Source organism: Equus przewalskii, chromosome 1, assembly GCF_037783145.1.
Source record: "Equus przewalskii isolate Varuska chromosome 1, EquPr2, whole genome shotgun sequence".
NCBI lineage: Eukaryota > Metazoa > Chordata > Mammalia > Perissodactyla > Equidae > Equus > Equus przewalskii.
In genome coordinates, this window is record NC_091831.1 from 171,479,689 (window position 1) to 171,501,570 (window position 21,882).

Below are 21,882 nucleotides of genomic sequence, written 5' to 3' on the forward strand. Positions count from 1 at the left end.
AGGTCTGGCTCAGCTAACAACTTGGATACTGTGAAAGCAGAGTCTGCCCTTTCAAACCTCTCCTTGGGAAACTAATTAGCAGAATAATAAAAAGGCAAGATCAGCTCTTGTCTTCCTTGTTGGGGATATAAAAAAACAGTAGTTCTAATTAGCAATAATTAAAATTTAATTAAGAAGCTCTTTGCAATCCTCCTCCCCGCCTCCCTCAACTGGTGCTTGCCAGCTCTTGGTTGTGGAGCTGTTTTTATCCCCGTGGTGCTGAATCACGGCTTAATCACAGAGCCTTGGATCACAGCTTACCCAGCCCCGAGCACTAATCCCCACTGCCTTCCAAGAGTGACAAGTACGTATTCTAGATTTTAATAACAGGAGCAATGGCTTTCTTCAATTTTATGACTATAGATTGCGATTCTTCTTTTCTCTTTATCAGCTGATTACAGATGCCATTGCTTTTTTTTAAACATATCTTTTCACTTGTTCCCCCAGTTCTACCCCTTGTTGAGACAAGAGGACATAGGAGACCCCCAAGAATATTAAATATTTGAGTCCAAGTTTCAACTTCTGTGCATTAAGAAGAAAATTGGCTTAAGAGTAAAAGACTAAAACATTAATGAGACCACACATTTACAAAATAAAAATATTTATTAAAAAATAAAAGAGCACACTGTAGGTGAGGGTTAAGGAAAGCCTATACAGTGCTTGATGCTCATCACAAGCTTTATAGTCATTGAAATGTGAATTTGAATTTAGAATATTTCAAATTGTAAAAAGGAAATCCTCTGAAGAGCATGCTTTAATGTGGTGACAGTGGTGAATTTTATCTCACTAGAAAAAGGAACTCAAACTCTGACTTTGTCCTAGTTTTGGGTATGAGTATTAATTACAGTTTAGAGGGAAAAAACTCCCCAAGATTTGATAGATCATTATGAGCAAAAGAAAAAGGAAATAATCAAGAACAGAGGGAAATTAGTTTTTTAGAAGCCTTCAGACTAAGAAATATAACCCTGGTTCTTTAATTATTAAGGGAAGGGCTCTGAATCTACTCCATTATCTTAATTATGTTTCTGGAGCAAACATTATTTCAATGTGATAAAAGATGACATGACACTAAAGGTAAAGGCAGAGCAGATGTTACATGAGGAACAAGCCAACAGGCCCACTTTCTGGTAATTTCTTCCCCACTAGACATGTTCTCATTAATCTGTGATTAATAGGATTTGACTATAGTAAATGATGATGATCTATTGTCTGTCTTTGTCAAGCACCATGGAGAGAGTAATTTGTCAGCTCAGCTTTTGTGTGGCTATTTAATAGCAAAGAGGGAGAAAGAAAAGACGCTAATCTTCTAATTGGCATCTATAGAGAAGGCCTAGCAGAAGCCTGTGTATGGAAATAGCCCTGTCTAATTCCTATGCCTGAGGACAGCAAATGTGGACCGGATGTATCTTTTATGTAATTGTGCCTTCTATAGAAAACACAGCAGGGGGGAGGATAAAGAAAAAACAGCAATGAAACAATCTTAAGAGATCATAAGCTAACATTTACTAACCTGTTTATTAGCCTTTTTTGACTGTGGTGACTTGCTAAAATGTAGACAAAAATTTTAAAAAATCTCTTTGGTTAAGGCATAGTTGCCCAGATGGACGAAAAAACAATATGTCAAATGAAAAGCCACCACCGTTATCACGGCCACCACCACCAACACAGAATGCCCTGAAGTTAGGATTGTAAAAATTTTAATCAATTAATCGGATATTTTGAACTAAAGTGATTTGATGATTAGTCCTATCAAATCTGTTGTGGAACCTTCTTCAAATGCCTATGCCTTAGTCAGAATAAGGTGTGAAGTTGTTCTTTCCCTCTCTCTGTTTTTGTCTTTAAAAACTTTCTGTAGTTTTTTTTTTTGAGGAAGATTACCCCTGAGCTAACATCTGCTGCCAATCCTCCTCTTTTTGCTGAGGAAGACTGGCCCTGAGCTAACATCCATGCCCATCTTCATCTACTTTATATGTGGGACGCCTACCACAGCATAGCTTGGCAAGAGGTGCCACGTCCACACCTGGGATCTGAACCGGTGAACCCCAGGCCACCAAAGTGGAAGTATGCACTTAACCCCTGTGCCACCAGGCTGGCCCCCTGCACTTTTTTTTTTTTTAAAGATTTTTATTTTTCCTTTTTCTCCCCAAAGCCCCCCGGTACATATTTGTATATTTTTAGTTGCGAGTCCTTCTAGTTGTGGCATGTGGGATGCTGCCTCATCATGGCTTGATGAGCAGTGCTATATCTGTGCCCAGGATCCGAACTGGGGAACCCTGGGCCACCGAGGTGGAGCGAGTGAACTTAACCACTCGGTCATGGGGCAGGCCCTACACTTTTTTTTATATTTTAGGTTCTTCCAGATACTCTTCTGGTTGATGGAAATGAATAAGACAAAGTCTCACTGAGAGAAGATATTTACAATGCATGAAAGCAACAAACAATTAGTACATGAAAACTATATGAAGAAGTACTACTGATCGACCTTTGAGAGAAATTGGCAAAGAATAACAGACAATTGACAGAAGAAGAGATCAAATATAGGCAATGGACATATGAATAGATGCTCAGTAGAACTAGTAAACAGGGAAATTTAACTCAAAACAATAAGATCTCATCCGTACCCATCAGATTGTTAAAATTACAATGTTTGATTAGGCTAAACAGGGACTCAAACTCTAGTGGGAGTGAAAATCAGACAACCACTTTAGAGAGCAATTTGTCAATATCTAATAATTCAATTTCAATTCATCAATATTCGTCAATAGCAATTCTGCTTCTAGAGCTAGACCCCAAAGAAACCCTTGCATGTATGCACAAAGAGATATGTGGAAGAATATTCATTGCACCATTGTTTATAATAGTGAAAATAGTGGTAGTGTGATAGTTTTGGCATTGTTTTTGCAAAAGGATTAAGACTAGATTCCAGCTTCTAAGAACAGGGCTAAAATCATTAGACAGACTTCTTGTCTCTCTAACTTTATTGTTTTCCTGAACTTGAGAAGTTACTTTAATTTCTTTGTGCCTCAGTTTCTTTATCTGTAAAATAAAGGGGTTGGAGAGAGAACCATTTAAGGCCCCTTCCAGCTGTAAAGTTTTAAGATTCTGTTTTTACTCTGAAACACTGATCCTGATTTGTATGAAACCAAAACAGATGAGCAAGATTTTCCCCCTAGTAATGAAAGTGATTTTATTCATTAAATATTATGGCTGTTATCAAAAGGCAAAGGAAAGCTTTCTATCTTGAAATCGGAAGCAAACCATTCTTGAGGGGAGCTCAAAGAAACAGTTAATTTCTCATGATTAGATCTGGAGAAAGATTTAGAGATCTGGAGAATATATGTATACACACACACATATATATGTACACGTAGTCATGTGCCGCATAACAATGTTTCAGTCAATGATGGACTGCATATACGACAGTGGTCCCATAAGATTATAATGGAGCTGAGAAATCCCTATTGCCTAGTGATGCTGTAGCCATCCTAACATTGTAGCTCAGCCTATTACTCACGTGTTTGTGGTGATACTGGTGTAAACAAACCTGCTGTGCCACCAGTCTTATAGAAATATAGCACGTACAATTATGTACAGTACATAATACTTGGTAATGATAATAAATGACTATGTTACTGGTTTATGTATGTACTATACTATACTTTTTATCATTATTTTAGAGTGTACTCTTTCTACTTATAAAAAACATTTACTGTAAAACAGTGTGCCGTGTTATACTCGCAGCAGCCTCATACATTGCCTGTTTACCACATCTCTTGATTGAATCATTTTCTTCCATTTCTTCCATACTTGACTTAAGTACACTCTATGATGCTCAGATGAAATCATCTAACGACACTTTTCTCAGAACATATCTCCATTGTTAAGCAGTGCAAGACTGTATATATATATATATAAAATATATCTTTATATTCTTTCTTCAAAGAGTACAGGGGGAGAGAGAGCTGGAGAGAGATGAATCAGATTTTAGACAGTAAGATGTGCAGATATAAGTTTTTGCTATGGATAAATAATCTGAGATAAGTAGGAATATTTTGTCTTATATATTAAATTTCTGAACCCAACAGGATTCTGCATCAAAGGTGATTATTTTCAGATCAGGCAATGAGTTAAGCTGCTTCAGTCCCACATGCTGAGCTGCAAATACACTAGAGACTTCCTATTACGTAAGTTATCCTGCAAAGTCCTCTCCCTCTTTCCTATCATACTAACCCTGAGTACAACAGGAAGGGACCGGAAAGCAAAAATGTTGCTGTTTGTCATAATTATAAGGCTCTGCTCCGTGTTAAGAATCCATTTGGTAGTAAGTCCTTGATAGCTCTGAATCCTGGCTTTGCAGGGTGTTGATTCCTGGTTAAAAAACTAATTCTGGAGGACAGTGAGTTGGAGAAAGGCAGAGAATCTTCTATTTATATTCCTCTTGCCATCAGGTTCAACGAATCAGACATTACGTATAACACCTCCAAAATCTCCTTAAGCTGCGTTTGCTTTTGTTTGTTACAGCCTAGACAATCCTTCGTTTTTTCCTTTATTCCAAAAGCCCCTTCCATTCTGGTTGGTATGCATTATAACATTAAGAAAATACTGTGGATCACTTGGGTTTAGTTGGAAAGAGAGACTATTCACCATGCATTTCCTTTTTTTTTTTAATTGAGGTATAATTGACATAAGCACTCTATTAGTTTCAGGTACACAATATAATGATTCAATATTTGCATGTATTGCAAAATGATCACCACAATAAAGTCTAGTTAACATCCAACACCAAACATAGTTATGAAATTTTTTCTCTTGTGGTGAGAACTTTTAAGAACTACTCTCTTATCAAACTTCAAATAGGCAACACAGTATTATTAACTATAGCTGTGCTTACATCCCTGTGACTTATTTATTTTATAACTGGAAGTTTGTACCTTTTCACCCCCTTCACTCATTTTGCCATCTTCTATGCCCTGCCTCTGGCAACCCCCCAAATTTTTTCTCTGTATTTATGAGCTTGGTTTTTTTTTTTTTTTTTTTTCAGATTCCACATATAAGTAAGATCATACAGGATTTGTCGTTCTCTCTCTGACTTATTTCACTTAGCATAATGCCCAAGGTCCATCCTTGTTGTCACAAATGGCAAAGTTTTGTTCTTTTTTATGGCTGAATAATATTCCATTGTGTATATATAACATTTCCTTCTTTAGTCTCTTATTTTTTGTCTTTTGTCTTTAACACTCCACAGAAAATATTCTAAAATTAGCTGCTCCTTGCTCGTGAAACACATATCTGATAAGGGGTTAATATTAAAAATATACAGGGAACTCGTATACTTAATAGCAAAAAACAACCCAATTTAAAAATGGGCAAAGGACTTGAGTAGACATTTTTCTAAAGAAGACATACAAATGGTCAACAGGCACATGGAAAGATTCTTAACATCACTATTCATCAGGGAAATGCAAATCAAAACCGCAATGAGGTATCACCTCACACCTGTTAGAATGGCTGTCATCAAAAAGACAAGAGATAACTGTTGGCGAGAATGTGGAGAAAAGGGAACCCTTCCGCACTGTTGGAGGGAATGTAAATTGGTGCAGCCATTATGGAAAACAGTATGGAAATTTCTCAAGAAATTAAAAATAGAACTACCATATAATTCAGCAACCCCACTTCTGGGTATATATCCAAAGGAAATGAAATCACTCTCCCGAAGAGATATCTGTACCCCCATGTTTATAGCAGCATTATTCACAATAGCCAAGGTATGGAAATAACCTGAGTGTCCGTAAACTGATGAGTGAATAAAGAAAATGTGGTATATACACACAATGAAATATTATTCAGCCTTAAAAAAGAAGGAAACCCTGTCACTTGCAGCAACATGTATGAAATTGGAGGGCATTACACTAAGTGAAATAAGCCAGACAGAGACAAATACCACATGGTTTCAACTACATGTGGAATCTTAAAAAAAAAAAAGCTGAACTCATAGAAACAGAGAGTGGAGAAGTGGTTGCCAGGGGCTGAGGGTTGGGGGAAATAGGGATTGGGTCGGTAAAAGGGTAAAAAACCTTATAGCTATAACATCAATAAGGTCTGAGGATCTAAAGTATAACTAATGTTACACAGTAATGTATACATCTAATGTTTGGTGACTATAGTTGATAACACTGTATTGTGTAATTGAAATTTGCTAGGAGAGTAGAACTTAAATGTTCTCACTTCCTCCCAAAAAATGTAAATATGTGAGGTGCTGGCTGTATTAATTAACTTGGTGGTTGGAATCCTTTTACAGTGTATATGTATATCAAATCATCACTTCATGCACTGTAAACATCTTAAAACTAATTTGTTAATTATACTTCAATAAAACTGCAAAAAAATTAACTACTCCTGGCTAAAACTTTTTTTTTCTTGACACAACTTTTTTTCCACTTTATTTTGAAATAACTAGAGATTCACAGGAAGTTGCAAAAAGTGGTAGACAGAGGTCCCACATGCCTTTCACGCAGTTTTCCTCCAATAGTAACACCTTACGTAATAAAATCTTATATCATCTTGTATAATGAAATTGAGATTTCACCAGTTTTATAGCAGACATTCGTGTGCATGCACGTGTGTGTGTGTGTATAGTTTGATGCAATTTTATCACATATGTAGGTTTGTGTTACCATGACCACAATCAAGATACAGCACTATTCCTTCATCACAAAGATCCCTTCTGCTACCCCTTTATAGTTATTTCTACCTCCTTCCCTTTTCACAACCTTGGTAACCATTAATATGTTCCCTATCTCCATAATTTTATCATTTTGAGAATGTTATGTAAATGCAATAATATAAATGTGTAACCTTTTGAGACTGGCTTTAGTCACTTAACATAGTTGCCTGAGATCCATGCAGGTTGTCACGTGTATCACGAGTTCATTCCTTTTTATTGCTGAGTAATATTCCACAGTATGAATGCACCACACATGGTTTACCCATTCACCAGCTGAAGGACATTTGAGTTGTCTCCACTTTGGGGCTATTATGAATAAAGCTGCTATGAGCTTTCATGCACAGGTTTTTGTTGTTGTTGTTGTTTTTAGTCTTGAACATTTTCTTTGGACTCCACAAATTATTTCCACACATTTCCTTTATTCCTTCAAACATCTATCTGAAGTTATGTTTATTATCACACGTTACATTCAGAAAAAAAGAAGCTGAGGATCATGAATTTAAAATTTTTTTTTTTGCTGATGTTACTTTTTTTTTTTTATTGAGGTCATAATAGTTCATAACATTCTGAATAATACCGTTAGTAACTTTACAGAACCAAACAGGAAGCAATAAGAGTGCTAACAAACTACATTCCTTTCCCTTAAACATTTTGGGAAAAGTAGAGTCAAAAAATATTTAAAAATAATAGTAGTTGTACTTCATTTTCTTTGAGATATAGTTGAATATTGTCTGTTTTCCAAAAGCCAAGTGAAATTGGTTAAAATCTCAGAGAAAATCTCCCACACTCTTGTTTCCAATTTCAACGTTCTTATCCAACATATAGAAAACAATCCACTTCGGCGGCCCAGGGTTTTGCCAGTTCGGATCCTGGGCGCAGACATGGCACCACTCATCAGGCCACGCTGAGGCGGTGTCCCACATAGCACAGCCAGAGGGACCCACAACTAGAATATACAACCAGGTACTGGGGGCTTTGGGGAGAAGAAGAAGGAAAAACAAGAAGAGAAGATTGGTAATGGATGTCAGCTCAGGCGCCAATCTTAAAAATAAATAAATAAATAAATGCATCCCTAAAGCAAGCATAGAGCCACCAGCAGAGAATGGGAGTTTTGAGAGTTCAAGGTGTTTGAATATTTCAGACTAATCATTGGCTCGCCATTGAGCTATGTGATCACAGGAAAAATTGCCAGGAAATCAGGCTGAAATATAAAAAATGAGAATAAAAAAATTGAGCAGTGACATCAGTGGCCACATACATTGGAGGTAACAGATTCTTCAGTTTAACTCCAGACAAGTTACTTAAAACGACAACAACAAAAAACCAAAAACCAATTAAAGTCAGCAATAGCAAAAATCCTTAGAGGGAAAAAAAGAAAGTCAGAATCCAGAATTGCTGCAATATATTACCTAAAATGTCCAGATTTTTAAGAAAATTACAAGGCATGTAAAAAAAAATATAAGAAAGTGTGATACACACTCAGGAAAAAAAAAGTAGTCAATGGAAACTGTCTCTAGGCCCAGATGTTGGATTTAGCAGACAAAGACTTCAAAGTAGTTATAAATATGTTCCAAGAATTGAAAGAAACTGTATTTAAAGAACTAAAAAAATATATATATAATTCCTCAACAACCAGAATATCAATAAAGAAATAGAATCTATTTAGAAGAACCAAATGAAAATTCGAGAGTTGAAAAATTCAATAACTGCAATAAAAGGCCCATGAGGTGGACTCAACATTTATCCAATTTAAAGAATAGTGATAAAAAAAGACTGAAGAAAAGCAAACAAAGCCTCAAACACATGTGAGGTTATATCAAGCTTATCAACATACATCTAATGGGAGTCCCAGAAGGAAGAGAAAAAGGGGCAAAAAAATAGAAGAAATAATAACTGAAAACTTCTCAAATTCGTTGAAAATTTTTAATCTATAGATCCAAGAATCTCAATGAATGTCAAGTTGGATCTGGATAGATCATAGTCAAACCGTTGAAAGCCAAGACAAAGAGAAAATCGTGAAACAGCAAGAGAAAACACAACTCATCAAGTACAGGGGAAGAACAATGCAACTAATGGCTGATTTCTCATCAAGAACAGTAAAAGTCAGGAGACAGTAGAATGACATATTCAAAGTATTCAAAGGAAAAGAAACTTTCAATCAAGATTTCTATATCCCGCCAAAACTGTCCTTAAAGAATAAAGGAGATGATGCAGCAATTCTACTCATATCCGAGTGAATTAAACACACATGTTCATACAAAAACTTGTACATGAATGCTCGTAGCATCATTATTCATGATAGCAAAAAAGTAGAAACAACACAGATGTCCATCAACTGATGAATGAATAAACAAAATATGGTATATCCGTAAAATGGATTATTATTCAGCCATAACAGTGAATATATTGACACATGCTACAGCATGGATGAACTTTGAAAACATTATGCTAAATGAAAGAGGCCAGACACAAAAGGCCATACATTGTATGATTCTATTTGTACAAAATGTCCAAAATAGGAAAATCCATAGAGTCAGAAAATAGATTAGTGGTTCCCAGGGAGTAGGGAAGGAGAGAATGAAAAGTGACTGCTGAGTATGGGGTTTCTTTTTGAGGTGATAGAAATGTTCTGGAAATAGAGAGTGGTGATCCTTGCATAACCTTGTGAATATACTAAAAACTTCTTGGAGCCTTGAAGTCCTTGGGCAGGAGCTGCTGTTGCAGTCCACAGATGGGATTTCTTCCTTTTCGGGGAAACTCCAGTTTTGCTCTTAAGGCCTTTCAAGTGATTGGATAAGGCCCACTCCAGATTATTGAGAATAATTTTCTTTACTTAAAGTCAGCTGATTTTAGATGTTAATTACATCTTCAAAATACCTTCACAATAACATCTAGATGAGTATTTGATTGAATAATTGAGTACTATATTCTAGCCAAGTTGACACATTAAACCAACCATCACAGTCTATTGCTTGTCAACTTAGCATCCTTATATTTCTCCTTAAACCATACTTAATCTCCAAGTAAAGATGACAACAACAAAGTCAAACTTCTGTATAACATGATACAATCATCTTGCATACAACCAAAACACACACACCCTTTCCCCAGAAGATGCGATGTCCTTGGGTGATGTTCACTCTTCTCCTTGATATCCTGTAACTTAAATACTGTGATATAAAGCTAACTATTATAATGTATCTTATGTTACATGATAAGGGAATAAGAGAAGGAAAAAAATGTTTATGGTGTACACATACACACATATTCATAACCAAAGAAGGAAGAAATATTCATAACAATTACAGTCCTCTGCAACTGGATATACTGTCATAGCTAGTATTTATAACCAGCTTCTTCCACTCTCCATTCCAGATTCCCCTTACCCTTAGCAAGCATCTCAGTTAGCTGTGGTTCTTTTCCTGGGGAGGTAATCCAAACCTTCATTCCTGAAGGGTTGGCCATTAGCAGTCCTGCTTGAATTGGGTGGTTGTAGTTTTCCATTGACTTTAATCCAGGACATGGGAGTGCTAAGAGATGTCCTAAGGGATCTGTTGCATTCCAGACATAGTTTTCCTTATCTCCATTGTTTAATAATGGCCCAATTTTCACTTGGGAAGGAGGATCAATCACCCAAGCAGTACAGTAACTCCCTTCTTTGTCTGTTGGTTCAGAAATATGAGAAGCCCAAGTGGACAGATGGCAGTCTTAACTTCCAGTTCAATGGAATCATTGTTGTGTCTCCTGTGGAAGCATTTGAAACTAAGATCTTTAGACCAGAAAAATGTAAAGTTAAGGGATGGGAAGCAAACTTTTTCCTAGTGGGTCACTAGGGGTAATATTGGATTGCTGCCTAACCAGCACTGTAACCGAGTCTTTAAAAGTCATTCCACTGTTCTATCCATCTAGGTGCTTCAGAATGATGAATGAGATGGGAGGAGTGAATTCCATGAGTGTGGGCCCATTGCTGCACTTTTGCTGTGAAGTGAGTTCCTTGATAAGAAGCAGTGCTGTGTGGAATACAATGATAGAAAAATGAGGCATATTGTAAGTCCATGAATGAATGGTAGTTTTGGCTGAAGTTGCATACGGGAGAGGTAAATCCCTATCAAGAGTATCTATTCCATTAAGGACAAAGCACTGCCCCTTCCATGATGGAAGCAGTCAAATGTAATCAGCGTCCCACTAGGTAAATGGCTGATGACTCTGGGGAATGGTGCCACCATATTGGTGACTCAGTGTTGGTCTCTGCTGCTGGCAAGTTGGGCACTCACCAGTGGCTGTAGCTTTAGAGAGTGCAAGTCCACATTCCTGAGAGCGTGCATGACCTCCATCCCTGCCGCCACTGGCCACTTTGTTCATGAGCCCGTTGGGCAGTGACAGGAATGGCTGAGGAAGAGCCTGACCGGCATCTATAGAATGCGTCATCCTATCCACTTGATTATTAAAATTCTCCTCAGCTGAGGTCACTCTTTGGTAAGCATTCACATAGAACACAAATATCTTCACATTTTTTGTCTATTTAAAGAGGTCTGTCCAAATACCTCTTCTCCAAGGCTCTTTGTCACCAATTTTTCCAATCATATTCCTTCCAAGTCCCTGACCATCCAGCCAGAACATCAGCTCCGGCCGGTGAATCCCTAGAGACTCATGCCTTGGCCATTTATCCTACCAAGCAGAATGAACAGCCAGGTGCACTGCTCCAACTTTTACCCTCTAGGAGGATTTCCCTTCACCACTGCCCTCAGGGATGTTCCAGAAAGGGGCTTATTGTGCAGTGGTTCACTCATGGGTAGCGTCTGCATATCCTGCAGAATCCTCTGTAAACCAGGCCTGTGTTTTCTCTTCCTCAGTCAGCTGATTGATAGGAACTCTCCATGAGGCCGTATACATGCAGACTGGGAGAGAGAAGGTAATTTGGTAGGAGCGGGGGTCATGGGAATTTAGACCACTTCCTCATGTAACTTACTTGTGCATTCAAGGCCTGCTTGATCCTAATCTTGTATATACCACTTCCATTTGAAGACGGAATGCTGCTCTGCACACCCAACTTTACGGGTTGGTGGGTCAGATAACACCCAGTTCATAATGGGCAGCTCAGGTCCCGTGGTAACTTGATGTCAGAAAACAGGTGGATCTTGGAGAATGACAGTGGATTATCATAGGCTTAACCAGGTGGTGACTCCAATTGTAGCTGCTGTTCCAGGTGTGGTTTCATTGCTTGAGCAAATGAATACATCCCGTGGTACCTGATAGGCAGCTATTGGTCTGGCGAATGCTTTCTTCTTGATACCTGGTGGATTTCAGTGATGCTTTGGGTCTCCTGGAATTAGTGTCATTTCAGAGTTACTGTCTAGTAATCCCTGCAAAGTCAGATTATTTACCTTTGGGAAAGGCTGGGAGAAAGATTGATAGTATACATTTTTGGCAGTGTAGCAGGGTCCTTCCTCAAGAAACCCATCCTCCCCTTAATTCAAGGGGTTCTGGGTCTATAAACTGGCTCAAGTATGGAAACTGACTGAGGGACAATGACTCTCTGTTTTGATGATTCAAGTTGGAGTACTTCAAAGATGCTGGGGCTCCCCTCACAAATTTGTTTCTCACAGTTGTGGTGAAAGATGTGTCATCTGGATCCTTCTGGGGTGGGTGAGCAGGTCTTATGTGATGACTCCACTCTAACATTCCAATCTCCCGAAGCCTTCGTATACCTTCCTTTATAGTACACCAGGGCAATTCTGGAATTTCTACTTCATCTGGTGTAGGCAACTTATTGGTCTCTTTCAGCCAATCAACCAAATAAAGTGTTATAGCCCTTTCTAAACCTTTGAGCTAAATATTGAATCTGGAATCTCTGTTTAGTGGGCCCATATCAATACATTTGACTTGATGCAATTTTGTGTTCTGTCTATCATTCTCCCACACCCTTAAGATCCATTCCCACGTAAATTCTCCACACTTATTTCGGTATAAATAAGAAAAATCATGCAATTCTTTGGTGTGTAGCACATCTCCTCATGGGTCACCCTTTGTCCCTCACCCCTTGCGGCCTGCTGGGACTTGGATCTACATCTAGAAGCAAAGAGGGGTGGCAGGGGAAGGTGCTGAGGAGACTCAGCGGTGTCTTGCAAGGCACCTACTTCATGGGAGGGCATTACAGGTTCTTCAGGAAAAGCAGGGTTAACCTCCTCGGACGGCTATGGAAGGGCTGCTGCTACTGGCAAAGAAACTCGGCCGAATTTAGAGGTTCAATGCCCCAGCTTCATCAGGGTCTTCTCATAGGTCCCCATTCTAATTTTCAAAGGGTACTTTTTATCTGCTTGAAAGTACTTTAAATTTTACTTTAGAATTTTCATACTTAATTTTTATCGCATTTTAATTAAACAATGTCACAATACTTTGAAAACAGAGTAGAATTTAATATGTAACAACCAAGTGTGAAAACTTTCCTAGCCATACAACTTAATAAAAATCTAAATCAGTGCATTAAAATTTACGCAACATTGGAATGTGGAGGCTGTTGAGGCTTGCGGTCTATGTAGACATAGCAATCCTTGATTAATCCATTCGTTCAGCATTCAGTAAACATTTGACTGGACACTTTGTATGTGCGTGGCCCTGTGTTTGGTACTGGGGATATACATATAACTTAGACGTAATTCCTACACTCGAGGAGTATACACTCTAGTGAAATAAAAAATCTGAGTCAATACCTGGGCTTACCAGACTCGATGTTGCATGCTAAAAGCCATTAATCAATAGCGGTCAGGACATCCCCTGATAATTATCTATGCCCTAAGACTTTGCCCGGCCTGCCCACCCGAACTGCTCTTGAGTGTAAAAAATGGGCAATAATACCTTTGTGAAATGATGATTGGGAGGCTTGATAAGATGCAAAGTAGCATGGAGCTAGGCATCTACGAATAGTAGCTTTTATGAGTTGATTTGTCATGTATCCTGACTCAAAATCATGGAGCAAGTGGTATTTACTGCATTGCGTAGTCATAAAGATTTGAGTAAGGTGCTTATCTGACTCTCACTTCCTCTATATTCTCTTAGGAGAAAAGGTTGTAGACTTAAAATGGGCTTAATGGAATCTACTCTGGTTCTTTCATAATAGAAGAGCACGTCTGCTTCCTTCAGATCCCTCTGTTACACATTCTCATAGAATCAAGATGCTCTTCTTTCTAGCAGTTGTCCCAATTTGTAAATAGACATTGATGAGTATGATTACTTGCTAATGTCTACCTTTCCCACTAGACTAAAGGCTCTGTGCCAGCAGGGACGATGTCTGGTTTTGCTTGTCATCAGATCTCTAGTGTTTAGCACAATGCCTTGCACATGGTAGGCAGTGAATAAGCAGAATGAATGAATGAATCAATCAATCAACCAATCAAGGATCAATTAAGGGTAAAACACTGAAAAGATTTCTGTTAATGTTATGAATAGCATTCTACTGTTGGTTAACACTGTTCTATGAGTTGGAGGTGATGTAATTAAATAAGAGAATAAAATATGAAAAATATTGAAAAGGAGGAGAAAATGTAGCTATCTACAGATGATATGATTATATATGGAACAACCAAGTAAATCAACTAAAAAACTACTAGAAATGATGAGAGGTTTTAGTAATCGGAATAGTTTATAGTAAATTTATTAAAGTCAAAAGCTTTCTTGTATACCAACAAAAACCAGTCAGAAAATATAATGGGAAAAAATAACTCATTCACAAGAGCAACAAAGAAATATAAGATACTCAGGGAAAGTCTAGCAATGTTTTCAGTACTTGTGTAAAGAAAACTATAAAACTACTGTGGAACATAAAAGACATCTTAGAATAAACAAAAAGGCAACCTTTCTTTTAGATAAGAATATTTTATATGATGTAAGCAGCATGAATATGTTGTTGCAGCAGAGTCAAATAATACAGAGGAACACAGAGCAGAAGAGAAAATTCCCCTTTACCAACTCTTAATTTTTTCTCTAGACGTGACATGTGCAACCTTTAGGCTCCTTTCTATGAGTTTATTTACAAATGTGTATGTCTGTGTGTATATATGTATATATATATTTTTCTTTTTCACAAATAGGATAGTACTATATGTTTTCTTCTGTAACATTTTTTTTCAGCGTGTTTTCTCTCTCTTCTTCATATTGGGTAATTTCCTTTTTTTTTTTTTTTTAAAGATTGGCACCTGAGCTAACAACTGTTGCCAATTGTCTTTTTTTTCCTCTTTTTCTTCTCCCCAAAGACCCCAGTACATAGTTGTATATTCTAGTTGTGAGTGCCTCTGGTTGTGCTATGTGGGATGCCACCTCAGCATGGCTTGATGAGCAGTGCCATGTCCGTGTCCGGCATCCGAACTGGCAAAACGCTGGCTGCAGAAGCAGAACGCGCAAACTTAACCACTTGGCCATGGGGCTGGCCCCCCACATTGGTTAATGTCTATTCTTCTCTCTTCCAGTTCACTGATTATTTCCTCTGTCTCTTCTATTCTGTTAAGCCCACTCACTGAGCTTTTTATTTTATTTATTGTGTTAATTTGGCTCTTCTTATATCTTCTATTTCTTTGTTGAGACTCTATTTCTTTGCTGAGGCTTTTTGTTTTTTTCATTTGTTTCAAGCGTGTTCATAGTTGCTCACTGAAGCGTTTTTATCATGGTGGCTTTAAAATCCTTGTGAATAATTCTAACATCTCTATCACATCGGTGGTGTTGGAATCTATTGATTGTCTTTCTTTAACAATTCATTTGAAATCTTCCTGGTTCTTGATATGATGGGTGATTTTTTATTGAAACCTGGACATTTTGAATTATCTTCCTAGACTCTGGATCTTCTTTCAACCTTCTGTTTGAGCTGGCTTTCTCTGCTACTACTCCAGCAATGGGAGGCAGGGGGCACTGCCTTCTTACCACCAGGTGGATGTTCAAGTCCTGGTCCCCCCCTACTTTCCGTTGACACCTGAGGGGGTGCTCCTTGCTGCTGCTGGGTGGGAGTGGAAGTTCTGGCTCCTTGCGTTGTCTCCGCTGACACCGAGGTGGAGGCAGCCTCTTTGCTACAGGGCAGCGGCGGAAGTCTTGACCCTCCACGAGACCTCCCCTGACACCGCCCTGGAGAGGGTATTGAGGCACCTCGAAAAAGCTTTCTGAGAGCAGAAATCTAGGCTTCTGACCAGGACTTTGTTGGCGTCAGTGGAGGTGGGATTACAGTTTTCCTGTGGTGTTTGGCTGGAGTAGAGCAGTAATTGTCTAAAAGATTTCTGTCTTACTAAGCTGCTGTGTTTCTGGTACTCTGGCTAGAGAGAAAGCATTTGTTTGTGCTTTTTTTGTTTGCTTCTGTTGGCCTTTCCAGGTTGCCAGCTTCTTCAGCTCCAAGTCAGGCATATAGGAGGCAAAAGAAAATCCAGGGAATTCATACCATGTCAAGATCCCTAGCTAGTTTGCGTTCTCTCTGCCTTTCAGAGTCTTCTTATGTTTGTTTTAGATGTAATGTCCAGGGTTTCCGGTTGTATTTAGAGGGAGGAATAGGGATAAGTATTCCATCTTACCAGAAGCAGAATTCCTGAGACCTCTGTTTAAAAACCTAAATTACATCATCTTGATTCTTCCATGTAACCACTTATCACTGCTTCTAGCCTTCCATAAGTATAGATGAATGTAGTTTCTATAAGCCCTCCCTACTGAGAAATATTTAAGCGTTTTCTAGGTTCAGTATTGTAGAAACTAACTCTCCCTAACAATTCAGAAATTCCATGAGATCAATGTGAGCCGGCAAAATGAATACTGGGAATTTATGTAAGAGAAAAGTGATAATGGAGTACTTGACTACCAAATAGTAAATATATTATAAAACTACTATAAAAATTATAGTAGTGTGATATTGACATAGGTATAGACAGCTCAGTGGTTCAGAAGAGAAAATCTAGAGATAGATGTAGGAATATACAAGAATTTAGTATGTGATAAAATTGGCATATTTAATAAATGGCCTTATAGCAACATTTTCCAAGTTAGCAACTCTGCAAAAAATAAAATTAAGTTGATTCCAGATTGTTAAAAAAATAAATTCTAGATTGTTAAAGGAGCAAAATATTAAGAGATCATAGAAGTCCTACAGAAAAAGACAGATGAATGTTTTTACAATCCAAGATAGAAAAGTATAGAGAAAAAGACTCATAAATTTGATTAAATAAAAATAAAAAGTAAATTGTTTTGGGAAGTAGAAACCATCTTGAACAGAGTTAAAGACAAATAAAGATGAATTATCTGCACATATATAGGAGAAAAAGTTGATTTTCCTATTATAAAATATTTCTATAAATTAATAAAAATGAATATACCTGTGAAAAAATAGGCAAAGAACATGTTAAGGGAAGTCAAAAATAAAGAAATTAAATAGTCCAAAAACAGATAAAATATATTTATCACTAGTTATCAAAATTATGCAAATGAAAATGAGATATTTTTCATGATTCAGATTGGAAAAGATAAGAATTACTTGGCAAATCTTGACATCATTGGGAGATTTGCCTTACACCACTGTCAACATGAGCGCAAATCGGGATGTTTCTGGAGGTCACCATGGCAGCGCGTGTCATGATTTTAAATTTGGAATACCCGCTGATTTCAGTAACACTTTCAGGAATGTGTCCTAAATTTTCATCATAGTGCAGTTTATAGTTGCAAAATAAAAAATGAAGATAGCTTAAAGTTTCAATAGAGAGTTAGATGAAAAAATAGTGTGTCTATACACTGTGTACTCTCAACAGTGAAAAATGGTTAAGGAGATCTCATGGATCGACATGGAAAATATTTAAGATGTTGTTGAATAAAAACTGCCAGGTGGCTTTTTTTTTATCATGCTATTTATATAAAGGTGTGTGTGCGTGCGTGCGTGTGTGTGCGTGTGTACTTCGAGAGATTCTAAAAGGGGCAGTGGTTTACTCTAGGTGCTGGGATTTAAGGTCTTCTCTACTTTGTGCTTTATTTTTTTCTGTACTATTAGAATAGGGAAAAAAGCGTGTATCACTTTTAGAATCAGAAAAAAGCTATTTTCATTAAAAATTAAGTATAGCCATCACTAAAGAAAGTCTCAGAATTGTTCCCAGCATGTATTACTTAATATAAAAATTGCACAAATGCATATGTAAGATAACAACGGCATCTTTTGGTCACGTAGATAACGCACAAGCATTTCTGTGGCTGCTCAACACTTCCTTGTGTGTTAGTGTAATTTCGTGACCAGATGACGTGGGATGTCTTGCCCTGCAGTACTCTGCTGAGGAGCTTTATTACCACGAAATGACATGAGGTAATGCAGTAGCAGGAGTTCTAGGTAGGGCTCTCTGGCTGGGAAATCTTAGGCAAGTCGATTTAGCCTCTGAATCTCTGCTTCCTCCTTGGTAAAAATAATACCTGCACTGTCTACTTCATGGAATTGTAAGGATCTCATGAGATGATGTGCGTGAAAACATTTCCGAAACTCTAAAGTGCAGGTGTAGTTACTATTCTTATCATCACATTTATTACAATAAGGAAAACTGCCATTAACAATTGGGAGGATAGATATTATCATGTTTAAAAGGTATCAAGCAGAGAACTTTGGAAGAAAGTGAAATGGGAAGAATAAGCCTTAAATTTAGAATTAGAATCAAACTTTAACTCTGGCATCCTTCTACTGAAAATTATAGGATAACATTTTGATACTTTGAACCAAACAAAACACAGAAGCCATTGCTACAGAGTGGTAGGTAAAGGAAAGAAAGTGTGATGGGATCCACTAGGATGAGCTTGATCCCAAATGAAAGAGTTTCCCTCCACTGCTGGTCAAGCAGAATCTGATTACTCTCGTTTGATCTATGGAGAGGCAAACCTGAGAAATAGAGATTATAGACAATTTCACTGATTTTCATCTTAGATATCAACAAATGAAGAGTTTGCACAGAGTTACTTAACTGGTGTTAAGAATGCAACCCAATCAATAATAATAATTTTTGTTTTACTGTGATTTGTTGTAGTTGCAATTATGGAGTTGGCTATTTCGTAGTCCCATTTTTATGTGAATGCTTTAAAGATAATCTCTCTCTAGCTGAGGGCTTAATGTGGAACTATTTTGCATTTCATATGTTTCACACACAAAACCAAAGTAAAGGAAACAAAGACAAGCTGTGTGAAGGTCGGGAGCAGAAAGAAAGACGAACTGAGATGAGCAGCTTTTCCTTTAGTTGTGTTCGTCCTCACCACTGTTTGAGTAGTTCAGTCCCACGATGAGGCGTGGGAATGAGATCAAGGCTATGTACCTGACACATGTAAAGTCAAATACTCTCCCTTCTCTTGCTTTCCTTTGCACAGTGGAGCATCAGAAGACCTGGGTTCTGGACCAGATCTGGTCCTTCCGAGCTGAGTGACGTGGTGTTGAGGGCTGGTGTGGGAAAAGGCTGAGAGCTCGCATTCACTGGTCCTTCACTCCGGGTGTGGTGCTAGACAGTTTATACGCACTTTTCCTTTTTATCTTCACAACTTCGTAAAGTAAATGGTATTATCCCTTTTTTACAGGTGAGGGAACTCAACTCTGAAAGTTAAGTAACTTGGCACAGTTACAGCACAGCAGAGAAATATTTTGAAGTTCAGATGAAATAATGTCTAAGGAAATGCTTTGAAAATTGTAAAATGCTATACAAATTTAAACTATTGTTACTATTATTACTTTGTCCTCAGCAAGGAAAGTAAAAATCTGTTCTTTCCACGTGCTCCTTCCGGACAGGCTTCCACCTATTCTGCATTAATGCAGCACCCGCTTCCATTTCCAAAAAGGGCAAGACTACGATTTGCAGGTGTTCCGATGGCCTGACTGCCACAACTGGCAGAAACAGTTATTTTGCAAAGGTGATGACAGGTTCAAGAGGAAAACAAGAGGAAATCTACTTCCCTCAATCCTCTGCTAGGATTTAATAAGATCCCACTGTGTTAATAAAATAGTGAATTTTATTGTATGTGTGGGAATCATTGGACTGATAATGGCCTTGCATCGTAATCGGGCTCTTGGGAAGGGTCACTCTCTGCTCTTCTGACTTTACTGTCTTTCTTTTTGTTCATATAAGCAGCCCACGCACAACTTATTTGTCAACTTCACAAGCCCTCAGATGATCTTGATAGTTGGTGTGTCCTGAGAGATAAGAGGGTTCCATCCCCAGCTGCCTCACTCCCCAGTGACTGGGGACTCCTTTAGGAGAGGCTGCGGCCCTTTCTCCCATACAAAGGTTATCAAAACGCCCACCATTCAATTCTGTTTTCCCTTGTGGCTGTAACTACTATTAAAACAATTAACCTTCTTCTGGGAAGATAATACCAAACAGTAGGAAAAAAGGCAAAACTTCATTCCCACGTTCTGACTATGTAGTTTGTTGCATCTTTTCTCAACCCAATGTTGCTAATGATATTTCTAGCCTATTTTGCTTTTCAGTCAAATCATCAAACATAGCATTTTGTTATTTCTCGTGATCCTGATGCATTATGATCCTCATTTAATTGGGAAGACCGAGGGAATTCTCAGCAGGCCAATTTAGAAAGCACTTATATTTTTCTCTATGATGGAGTTTATGTTCAAAGTTGTAAGTAATCATGTTTTTATATACCATGTCACAACTTAAATTCACCAAAAAGAGCTTGTTTTGTACAGGAATTCTATTGTGAAATCTTTTATAAAGCGAATATTACCTCCTAGATTTATCTATCTGAATCCAGATTTTCTTAGACAATAAAGTTTCTTAAGTGACAGCCATGCGTTTTTTTAAAATTCAGGAAATATTGAGCTCTTACTATGGGCCAGATATTGGGAATAGATTAGTGGGTAAATTGTATACAGTTTTTAACCTCTTGGACCTTATTGTATAGTGTTGTATGTTGTGTCTAAGCTTCTCTGGAAATCCTTACCTGATCATCTCTTTGGGCTTGAGTACACCTTCTATGTGCTTCCATAACGTCCTGCTTTTATTATAAATATGTAAGATATAATAAAAAGTATAAAAATATACTAAAAATATCCATGTGCCCATCATAAGGTTAATAGAACATTAACAATGAACCCCTATGAACCTCTCCCCAATTATACCCCTTGCCTTCCCTACAGAGAGGACAGGAGTATCTGAATGACAGCCATTAGCTTTCTCTCTTCTTTTTTATTATAGTAAAATCTATATAACACAAAATTTGCCCTTTAACCAGTTTTTTGGGGAAGATTAGTCCTGAGCTAACATTTGCCGCCAATCCTCCTCTTTTTGCTGAGGAAGGCTGGCCCTGAGCTCACATCCGTGCCCATCTTCCTCTACTTTATATGTGGGACGCCTACTGCAGCCTGGCTTGCCGAAAGGTGCCGCCAAAGCGGAACATGCGAGCTTTGCTGCGCCACCGGGCCGGCCCCCATTTCACCAGTTTTAAGTGTAAAATTCAGTGGCGTTAATTGCATTCACAATGCTCTATACCATCACCACTATCTATTCCCAAAACATTTTTATCACCCAAACAGAAAGTCTGTACCCACTAAACAATAACTCCTCATTCTGGCCTTCACCCAACTCCTAGTAACCTCTAATCTACTTTCTTTCTCTAAGAATTTGCCTATTTTAGGTTCCCCTTCACTCACACTGGGCAGAAAAGAGAGTTTTTAATCATAGGGCTGGGTCAACGAGATAACATTTGGAAAGGATCATTTTTTTTCTCGTGTTTTATTGAGATATAATTGACTATAACGCTGTCTTAGTGTAAGTGTACAGCATGATTTCATATATGTATATATCGTGAAATGATTTCTGCAGTACGTTTAGTAAATATTCATCACCTCGCAGTTACACATTATTTTTCTTGTGATGAGCATTTTTAAGATCTACTGTCTTAGCAACTTTCAAGTATATAATACGGCGTTGGCAACTGTAGTCACCGTGCTGTACTCACATCCTCAGAGCTCATTTATCTTATACCTGGAGGTCTGTGCCTCTTGACGACCTTCACCCATGTCCTCCACCGCCACCCCTCCCTCTGGCAGCCACAAATCTGATCTCTGTTTCTCTGAGTTTGGTTTGTTCAGATTCCACATGTAAGTGAGATCATACAGTATTTGTCTTTCT

At 38.0% G+C, this 21,882-nt stretch overlaps 1 pseudogene; it reads right to left on the bottom strand.

Annotated features, from left to right (window-relative positions):
• Positions 1 to 11,191, bottom strand: part of LOC103546415 (ferritin heavy chain pseudogene) — a 52,792-nt pseudogene extending 41,601 nt beyond the window's left edge.
• Positions 11,192 to 21,882: the final 10,691 nt, after the last annotated feature.